Source organism: Gossypium arboreum, chromosome 8, assembly GCF_025698485.1.
Source record: "Gossypium arboreum isolate Shixiya-1 chromosome 8, ASM2569848v2, whole genome shotgun sequence".
NCBI lineage: Eukaryota > Viridiplantae > Streptophyta > Magnoliopsida > Malvales > Malvaceae > Gossypium > Gossypium arboreum.
In genome coordinates, this window is record NC_069077.1 from 53,333,827 (window position 1) to 53,345,736 (window position 11,910).

Genomic DNA, 11,910 nt, shown 5'->3' on the forward strand with positions numbered 1-11,910 from the left:
TTAAACCAAATCCACATATCTTAAATGGTGAAACACCATATTCAACTTAAAATATAGCATAAATTCGTTTTCTAATTGATCACCTTGCTCACATTCACCCTTTAATTCGCATAATATACCCTTATCAAGATTCAAACAACATCATTATACATATAAAGTTTTGAGCTTAATCATGTGAACATTCATAAGTATTTTCATTGCCAAATAAACCAACTATAATCCCAAAACCAATTCACAAAATTTCTATAACCAACTTCATAAATAAGCCTCCAAGACTTTAATAATGAACCTTCTTGATAAAGTTTAGTAAAATAATACCTCAGTATATAAATGGAAACATTAGTGCCTGGTTGCCCAAGAGTGTTAACCTACACAAATACTTGCCTTGCTAGGGCTTAATATTCTGTATTCTCTAGTCCGCAACATAGACATGAGTAGGGAACTGGGCAAGAACACAAACCTATATATGAGCATTTACTAATTCCATCGGGATATACTTGAGATAATTTATAAATCCAGACCAACAACAATAATTATCGACAATCTTAGTATAGAAAGTAAACATAAATGAGTAACTTCATAGTGTATGAACTTACTTAACAAAACCGTAGAAGTTTAGCTAACGGGGACTATTTAACAGTTTTCTATTTTTTGCCTAAGTCAGCAACTTGGTTTAATGTTTAAAATATTAATACCAATCTCATAATAGTACTCAAATTCATGCTTATAATCTTTTAATTTCATTTACATAATTTCCTAAACTTTTACATTTTATTCAATTTAGTCACTAAAATCAAACTTATCATAACTTCCAAATGTGGACTTCAAACTTTAAACCGATTTCAAATATATTCAATTACAACCACCTATTATAAAAAATCATAGAAATTACATATCAATTTTAAGATATTAAAATTTTAGTCCTTATGTTCAAAATTAACAAAAATCACTTTATAAAATAGTTTTTAAACATTTCATAGCTTCCAAATATACCATTTTCTATCAAGAACATCTAAGATTCATCAATAGAAAGTTTTAAAATCTTTAACAATTTTAAAAATAGAGATATAGGTTAGTGGACCTAATTGCAACAATTTTAAAAACATAAAATTATAAGAAATGAGATTGAAATTAGTTACTAATTTAGGGATTTAAGCATGAATGTAACCAAGTGTTTTCTCTATTCTTACATTCAGCTTTTCATAAGAAAAACAAGAAGAGCATGTTTGTTTTCTTTTAATTTTAACTTATATATTATGATTAACTTATTAATTAATCATAATTAGTATAATGAATCATTAATTCATTAACAATAATCTTAATTAACACTTTTTTTTGGATGATAGTTGGCTATCACCACTATTTGACCATATACCAATGGTCTAATTACTCATTTGGTCCTCCAATTAATTAAGATTCCATAGTGATTAACTTATACCACTTTTACAATATAGTCTTTGAACCCAAATTAACCATCCAATCATTAAAATTTTCAGACCTAACTTTAATTCACCTATATTTTATAGTTTCTTTATCTGAAAAAAAATCTTTTACAACCTTTGACCCTCCAAATTCATACTCATAACTACAAAATACTTCCTGGATTAGAGGTACTAACTTTAGTCTATAGGCTCCACTTCAAAGCTATGTATTTTGTAGTTAATACCAAGGTTTTACTTCAAAGCCCAAAAGGAGAAACCCTCTTAATAGAAACAGATACCTCAAGATCTCATACCATAATCCTAAGAACAATACAATGGCATGAAATCAATCTTCCTGATAGGTGGAAACTTGAAGGTGCTACGGACCTTGTGGTACTAACTCATTTACGAGCTCAATTTATAGAAATTAGGCACCAATACCTTATTTTCTAAAACTATTTGACTTTAGAGACAAACTAATTATACTTAACTAATTATCCAATTAAATGAAATTATCAAATAAAAATTCTCTATATCATACTATTTGACTCATAAATATTATATAACAATATTTACAAACTTACTTGTCGGAATTGTGGTCCCAAAATCACTGTTTCTAACACCACTAAAAAATGGGCTGTTATAAAGTACCAGTATCAAATATTTCAGATTGAGATCTCTGTTTTACATCTCAATTTTGGAAGAAGTTACATGAGACACGAGGTACTCATTTCGATTTTAGTACGACCTTACATCTGTTGATTGATGGACAATCTGAACGAGTTATTCAAATATTGGAAGATATGTTAAGGGGTTGAATTATTGAATTTTACAGAAGTTGAGAGGAACATTTTCCCCTAGTTGAATTTTCCTATAATAGTAACTTCCAATTGAGTATACAAATCGCACCATATGAAGCCTTGTATGGTCATAAGTCTCGAACAACACAACACTGTGTTGGACTGAGTTAGGAGAAAAAAATTTCAGGTCCTAAAATGGTACAAGAGTCTGAGGAGAAAATTAGATTGATCTAAGATAAACTGAAAGTGGCCTTGGATAGGTAGGAGTTGTATGTAGACCTAAAAATGAAGGACATTGAATACAGTGTCGAAGATCAAGTTGTAAATGGGCCAATTTGCCCGGGCCCACCTTAGAGCTAAAGCCCAAAATAAACACCAAGTTATTAAACCAAAAGTCCAAAGAATAATACCAGACTAAGGGTCTATCATAAAAGTCCAAATATTACAACCAATACTAACAGTTTATTGACCCAATTTTTTAAAAACCCGGGACCCAAGCACAGGCCCAATAGGCCCAATATCAAAAACGAACCCAATGTCAGCAAACCCTAGGACAAGAGTTCCTTATGCCAAGAACCCTCACTAGCAACTTAGCCACTCCAGCCTTCAGACGCCTAACGCCCAAAGAACCACGCCACGCCCTTGTACGCCACGCCACACTCCGCACACATGCCAAGAAAGATCCGTGACTGCAAATCCAAAAAAACAACAACAGCAAATAGAAACAAATTGTATTTCTGACTTTGATTTCTTTTTATTTTCATTTTTTTCTTTCGGCTATAAAGCCAAGCCCCAAATCCCTATATATTTTTTACACACGCATTCAGAAGCAATAGAAAGCAAAAAAATAGAACAAGGTGATTTTGAGATCTATTTTTCTTTTCGTTTTTTTTTTTTGGTTTTCATTTTCTTTCTTCTTGATCTTCACTTGTTGCGTATTTATAATAAGAAAAAAGTATAAAAAAGACTTATCATTTTTCCCTTCCCTCGAGTCTTTGTTTGCTCCGCCGCAATCGAAGTCCAGGCGAAGATCTTGAGGTTTTTGAGCAAGACTCTTAGATTCATGGTCGAATAAGGCTGGGATAGGCCCTTGCATGACGACCGTCGGCTGAACACGGAGGCGAAACAGTGACTGAGGGCTGCCTTTGGGTTCGGTTGAAAGAACTAGAGGATAGGCATTAGTTTTTCTTATTTTGACTTGTTTTTTTAGATGATGAATAACTAGTTTAGGGTTTTTTTTACCTGGTTTAGTATAGAAACTGAAACGGCGCCGTTTGGTAAAAAATGGGATCCGCGCGTTGACCCGTTTGGAGGTCCGAATCCGCTCTCTTTCGCCTTGAAAGGTCAATTTGCGCGCACGATCCCTTTTTTTTTTGTGGAGCCATTCAATTGGACCTGGTTTTGATTTCTTTGTTTCTTTTTAATTTACCCGAGAATTCGCGCACTACTTCAATTCAGTCCACATCTAAGCGCTGCATTTCGGGACTGGGGACATTTGCGTTTTTAATCCCTGTCTGTTTGGGTGCATTTGATTATGGTCATTAATTCTGTTCATAATTAGATTTATTTATAACTCATTCCTTTAGGGTTCTATTTTTATTTCAATTGATTACTTTCTATTCCAGCTTATGTTTTATTTTTAAGACTAATCTGTTATCCGTCTTTTAACATATTATCTCGAACCGCTTTATTAATTTTACATGTTCCTAATTTATAATTTTTACTTTCATTTATATAAATGTATATATATATATATTTTATTTTAAGTTTTCTTTTACAAGTATATTTCTACGTTTAAAGACTAAATTTATGTCAAATTTTCTTTAAGTACACATTATCGATTTCATACTATTTTATATTTTCTTTTAAATCTTTATGTATATACCAATATTATCTATTTTTAATGTTTTTATATATATTATTCATATGTCAACCTTTATATATATATATATATATATATACATATATATTGTTCCATTTCAAATCTCCTTTTATGTATTATATTTTGAACTATTTATATTATATTTTAAATATATTTTTAAAACTTTATTTGTTTACTTTAAAATATGTTGTTTATTACCCATTTTAAGATTCTTCTTTCGCATTATGTATTTTATATTTATATATGTGCATATATATATATCTACCTTAAACCATATATATTCACTTTATTTACCACTTATTTCCTATAAATATCTTAATATTAATCTCATGTTTTTTAAATAAATTTGCACGAACATATGCTTCACAAATCTGTTTCGTGTATTATGTTTTGTTATATATATTCATTACTAATCTTTTATATTATATATATTATTTAAATCATCATGTAGTTTCTCAACTTTTAAATGTATTTGTGTTTAAAATATTTTACATGCAATTCGATTCGAACCTTCATTCTATAACATCTATTTCAAAAATCTATATATATCTAGCCCTAGTTTTTTTTTATGTACAAATTTGTCAACCTACATTCCATGTGTTCATTTATTTGTCGTTATCTTAAAATAGTCTTACACCATATTATTTTTTCGATTTGCATTTTTGTTTTGGGTATCTAGTAGTAGTCATGATATATTATGCCATACATGTTGTCGTTGCATTATTTATTCGTACATTTTTTTTATATATATTTCCATGTTAATTATTCTCCATGCATGATTGGAATTAGGCTATAATTTCTAAAATAATTATATTTAATTGCTTGTCCTGCTAGTTGTTTAATATCTTCATTCGTTAAGTGTTGTATCTCGCATGCGTATATTACCTCATTCATCATTTTCTATCTAATTTTCGAAATGTGGTTTTATAAAATCCAAATTTTATGATTAATTTCATTTCATTTTAAAAAATGTATTAATACGTTTTAAGCTAGTTTTATAAGTATTCATTTAAAAATTCTTTAAAACGAGGATGAGATTCGATCTTTGGCAACTCGCGGAATAGTGCCCTAACGTGTTGGGTTGCAATTTCGTGTTTGCTCAAAACAATTGAATATCTCTTCAAATTTTCACTCGTACCTTTCAAAAATTCTTCAAAACGAAGGCGATATTCGATACTTGGTAATTCATGGAATCGTGCCCCAACGTGTTGGGTTGCAATTTCTCGTTTGCTCAAAGTAATCGAAGGTCCCTTTAGAATTTCACCCGTTTCTTCTAAAAATCCTTTAAAACGAAGGCAATACTCGATGTTTAACAATTCGAGAATCATGCCCTATCGTGCTGGGTTGTGATTTCTCGTTTGCTCAAAACAATCGAATATTCCTTTAGGTTTTCACTCATGTTTATTAAAAACCTTGCAAAACGAAGGCGCTATTCGATGTTTTGCGATTTGAGAATCGAGCCCTATCGCGCTGGGTTGCGCTTTCTCTTTTGCTCAAAACAATCGAAGATCCCTTCAGAATTTCACTCGTATTTTCTAAGGTAAGGTAATGTTCAATGTTCGAAAATTGGAGGAATCGTGCCCTACTGTGCTGGGTTTCGGTTTTTCGTTGGACCAAATAGTTGGGCATCCATTTGTACATTTTGAATTAAAGACGTCAAAAAGATTTTGGTAACTCACTTGAGTTATTTAAACGTTATTAACAAGAACCACATTTCAAAAACATTTTAATTTTAGACATAAGGACAGTATTTAATCGATTTGGTACCAATTTTGGGCGTAATGAGAGTGCTAATCCTTCCTCATACGTAACCGACTCCCGAGCCCGTTTTCCCATATTCTCGTAGACCAGAATCATTGTTTTAGTGAATCAAAAAGCGTTTTATTAAAATAACTAAATTCTTAGGTGACCTGATCACACCAAAACAAAAGGATCGATGGCGACTCCATGTATTTGTCTTTCAAAAGTCGATTCCCCCTTTTTGCATTAAATCCAAAATTTTTAAATGAAGGGGGTGGTTTTGACAGCTTGGCGACTCCACTGGGGACCTTGAACTTGAGGGTCGAGGCATAAAAATCGATTATTTACTGTCATTTTGTTAAAAAACAGAAAATTTATTTTAAAAATCATGTATCTTTCGAATGCATTTGATTGTATGTTTGTTTTGGTGTGGGTTTTGTAGATTAGCACTGCATTTCATTGCATGACCACTGTGGTCACACCTTCTAAGTGGGAGTAAGAAACTACGCTTTCGTGGGGTTTTCACCTCCACATGGGCTAGTGGATTGCTTCCGGGGTACATCCGTACCTATGATTTCGTGAGATTTTCATCTCTGTATGGTCATAGGGAAATGTATCCCCTCGAACCGAACTCGATCTATATGAGCCTATAATGGGTGAGGATTGAGGAATCTACTGGTTCGGATACCCTTTTTCCTAGAACTAAACCACATATAGTGAACATTAGGAGCTATCCTTGGGTGAAGCTGCGTCGAGCCTTAGTACTTACCCGTACATGCGTTATAATTATTGTTTATGTGCTTGCATCTTATCGCTATTATTTGATACTAACCGGTGTTTTTTTTATTGTCTTTTTTGCATGATATTGCATACTAAATGAGGCGTTAATCCGTATTCAATTACTAAGTTAGAAAATTTAACATGGAGAATGAATTTCTTAGTAAAGTCGAGGATAATGCGGCTGTTCGTGCATGGTTGGAGAGGCTACAATCTAAAAGAGGGGATAGCTTGGTAGAAGGGTATGTGTCGGAGCTGTAGGATTTCACTCGCGTCAATGTAGTACAAAATGAGCTGCAAGAGTTGAGAGACATTTGGGCTAGTTGGGATGAAGGGATCAAGCAGCTATTTTACCAAAACTACGGTGACATATCCTACCTGCTAGACGTTAGAGTGGATAAGCATTTGTTCCGAGCCTTGGTGCAGTTTTGGAATTCTGCGTACAAGTGTTTCACTTTTGGAGAAGTGGATCTGATACCTACCATGGAGGAATACATTACTTTGCTCAGGTGTCCCAAAATTCAGGTCCGGAAGACTTATGCTCGGGTTTTTAGTAATCAGGCTTTCTTGAAGAAACTGATGGGCATTTTTGGGATGAGCGAGCCTTGGGTCACTGCTCAGATTCAGCAGAAAGGAGATAGCAAATGTATCCCTTGGGAGAATTTACGAGATTTGATCTTGACGCATCCAAATGAAAGAAAGAGGGTCGATATATTTGCCTTAAGCATCTACGGATTAGTGATATTTCCTAAGGCTTTGAGGCATGTGGACGAGGCGGTCATTGACTTGTTCGATCGCCTTGAAAAGGGAATCACACCGGTATCAGCAATATTGGCAGAAACGTTTAGATCTTTGAGCTCATGTCGAAAGACAGGCGAGGGGCGATTTATTGGATGTTTCAACTATTGATGGTATGGTTTCATAGACACTTTTGGAAGGTAGACAAAGTTTCCTATTGAGTCTTTTTCGAAGGTTATTCCCCTTTGAAAGAAGAGACAGCTATACAGAGGAGAGAGGATATCTCGGAGGAGAAGTGGATGGATATTCTTCAAAACCTCAAGGAGGAGGATATCGAGTGGATAGCTTATTGGATGGTTCTTGATGAGATCATGTATCGATGTGGTAACTTTGATTGGGTGCCATTGTTAGGAATCTGGGGAGCTACCGGGTATACTCCGTTGATAGCCTTGAGGCAATACAAGTCGATGCAGTTTGTACCCACGACCTATGGACTTGCTCAGAGTGAATTCTCGTTTAAAGGTGCTCACTAAAGAAGAGAGTTCGGGAGTTATCGGATGCTTGGAAGAAAACTTGTTGGAAGAAGAGGTTAGCCGTCGGTTCCATGGTAACACCCGAGTACAGCGAGTGGTTTACGAAGAGGATTAATGATAATATTCCTAGGCCAAGCTTCGAGAATGCTTGACCTATCGGGGAACAATTACAAGTCGCCCCATCAGAATTGGAGATTATAAAGCAAGATTTCGAGAAGAAAAGTTTAGATCATAGGAAGAAAATCGAACAATTGGAGGAAGAGAAGATGCACCTAAGGTTAGAGGCTGATGTCCAGAGGTCAGAGGCTGAGAAGTGGAGAAAAGGAAAAACTAAGGCCGAAGAAGATCTAGACAGTTTGAAAATGGACTACAAGAAGTTACGCCTATCTATGAGGACTGCGGGCTTAGGTAAGACTTTCGAACAATGGCGCCATGAAATTCGGGAAGAAAAGGCCAATACCGACGGTGGGAAAGGAAATTCCGAGAAGCTCAAGCACGAAACGAAGATTTGGAGAAAAGACTGTCAGAATGCAGAAATGAGTGAGGGGAATTAAGGGCTAGAGTGGCAGAACTTGAGAAGTCCCTACATCAGTACCGAAACCGCAACACTGCGATAGAATTGAGGGCAAGTTTGAGCAAAATACAAGAAATGAAAAGAAGAATAGAAGAGTTAGAGGCGTCACTGCAAAATTGTGAGATGCAGATCCAGTTTTTTGAGGCAAACGAGGATCGTTGGAAGGAGCAGCTTCACCGTGCATAAGACCAAGTCAGAAACAGAGATTACCTTATGGGGGAAGCCATAACCCTGATCCGGGAAGTAGCGGACTACTTGCAAACTTTAGCGGTTCAGGCAGACACACTAAGCGTAAAATATGAGTTGGAGTCGGAGCGCGGGCAGGAGCTGGCCTCATTGCTTAGAAAAATTAGGACTTTAAGTATTAGAGCGAAATTTTATTTGTAACTCGACTTTATGTAAAAGTATTTTCAAGTGAAGTTTTCTAAGGGCAATTGAATCAAAATTGATGCATCCTTTGCATTCATGCATCTACATTACATCATATCATTATGCATTAAAGGCCATAAGAGTTTTGTAATTAATTAATTAAAAATTATTTCAGTAACCTGGAAACCAACAAAAACCAACCAACCACGCACCCCTACGATACAAAGAAAAAATCAATGGATAAGAGACTCGAGAAATTGGAGCAGATGCAAAAAGACATGCAAGAACAAATGCAGTCTCAGATGCAAGAGCAGCTAGCCAAGATTCAGCGAGAGATGAAAGAGCAAATGATGGAGTCCCAGAGGGAAATGATGAGTCAGTTATCCCAATTGCTATTGGGAGGAGCGGATAAGGGAAAGGGCCCCATGGACAAAAGTGAAAAAACTAACGAAGATCCTCAATACCCCCTGGCTTCACTCCAACACATGTACCAATGAAGCCTGAGATTAACCTACTGAAACCATCTGTCACGATCATGCCCCAGTCGATTCAGGCTGGAGCTTCAATACCGATAAACCTCCAAACCGGCTCAGGCTCTAACTTTGTCAACAACCCGAACTATCCACCCGTTCCCGACTTGGATGAAATTGCTGAAGAAGAAAATGCAAGGATGGATTCGTAAAAACAATTGGAAGAACAGTGTAGATGGCTTGAGGAGAAATTTAAAGCCATGGAGAGCGTGAATCATCACCAAGGGATTGATGCCAAGGACCTGAGTTTGGTCCCAGATTTAGTCCTTCCCCCCAAATTCAAAATGCCCGAGTTCGAGAAATAAAATGGAACAAGTTGTCCTGAAGCTCATATCACTATGTTCTACAGGCGAATGACGGGATATGTTAACAATGACCAGCTATTAATCCACTGCTTTCAAGATAGTCTGGTCGGGACGGCATCTAAGTGGTACAACCAATTAAGCCGCTCTAAGATTAACTCGTGGAAGGACCTGGCCCAGGCCTTTATGAAGCAATACAATCACGTGACGGACATGACCCCTGACAGAATCACTCTCCAGAACATGGAGAAGAAATCGAATGTGTAACACCCCGTACCCAAGACCGTCGCCGGGGTCGGACACGAGGGGTTAACAGACTTCGTTCACTTAATTTCACCGTTCATAAAAAAAAAAATTTCCAGACAGCTGGCTAACTGTGTCACTGTCACCTTAAAAATCATATCTTGAGTTCTACAACTCCAAAATCAGTTTCGTGATTTTTCCTTGAAACTAGACTCATATATCCATCTACAAATTTTTTTCTAGAATTTTTGGTCGGCCCAATTAGTACAGTTTATTAGTTAAAGTCTCCCCTGTTCCAGGGTGCGACTACACTGACCTTCATACATTACGACCTGGATATCTCCCTGTACAGGGCTTCAATACTGATGCCGTTTGTTTCTATAGAAACTAGACTCAAAAAGGAATCTATAAATATATGGCATGACTTCTAAATATCTCGGGTTAATTTATAATGAATTTCCAAAGTCGGAACAGGGAATCTAGAAACCGTTCTGGCCCTGTTTCACGAAAACCTAAATATCTCTTAGCATACAACTCATATGACCGTTTCGTTTCTTCCATATGAAAGTAGATTCATCAAGGTTCATTTACATAATTTATTCACTATTTAATTCCATTCCTACTATTTTTAGTGATTTTTCACATCCACATCGCTACTACTGTCAGCATCTGCCTTTAAGGTAGACTTTACCTATTTCATAGTTTCCATGATTCAATTAGCCCTTTTTGCATACATAGCACAAAGTATAATCATGATTAACCATTCCAATGGCTAATCGTTTCCAAACATTTCCATACCTCTTAGTGATCAACATACAAACGATTATAGTACTATGCTAAAAACGTATATAAGCCATTTTCGCATGGCTATCCAAAGTTTTACATACCAAAGTTCAAACAAACATAATAGCCTATACATGCTGAAATGTTCTCTTAGACCAACTAAGAAGAAGATACCAAAAAGTTGCAAGCTGGTGTGATGACTTCGATGACGGTCCCGAATACGCAAAAAGTCGAGTCCAAGAAACCTAAAATGGGTGACAAGCAAACACCGAATGAGTATATAACTCAGTAAGTCATAAGCATTACACTACCATCCATTAATAAAATTTTCACAAGAGGAAACAACGAAATGAGGCTAAGTACTCCATCCATACCGAACTATGCCATAGTTTCTTAGACCTTACGATTCAATCTCATTCCAAGTCCTACATTGACATTTCATACGCTATTCAATAGGATAATTGAGGCATTTCCATACATCATTTTATTTTCGTTACAATCATACAACTAAACGAACTTTCACCTATTCCACGATGAACCTTATGTACGTGACTTCAATTATAATTATCACATAGGTTCAAAACTTACCACGCTTAACTCCATATATAAACATAGCACCTATTAGCCATGAACTCAAGGTACTTACCCTTTCCGCTGTTCAAAATCGATTCGGTAAGGTCGCACCCTTAATATAAATAATTGATAGAAAATATATATATATATATATTTATATAGTGGGTTCGCACACATAGTGCTTAATAATCAACCACGCACACTTAGTGCCATGTACTTTAAACTCGCACACTTAGTGCCATGCATTTCAAGCCCGCACACTTAGTGCCATTCTCTCAACCGTGAACACTTATTATCCGCACACTTAGTGCCGAAAACCAGCCACTATATACGCTTCACTTCCTTTTTACATTCGACAATTTCATCTCTACATACATATACATTTGTATACATTTCATCTCATTAAACACAATTGCATAGGTATTACGATCATTTAAATCAATACCAACTATATGCTTAATGACTTACCTTGTGTTGGGTAAAATAATTCCAAGTCGGCTACTCGATGACCTTCGATTTCCCTTGTTGGACGCCTCTCTTTAGGATCTTGAACTTAAACAAATAAATTAACTCATTCAACCGCTTTGCTACATATATTGGTATTCACATTTTAATAATTTTATGACATACGAACGGCATGGTAAA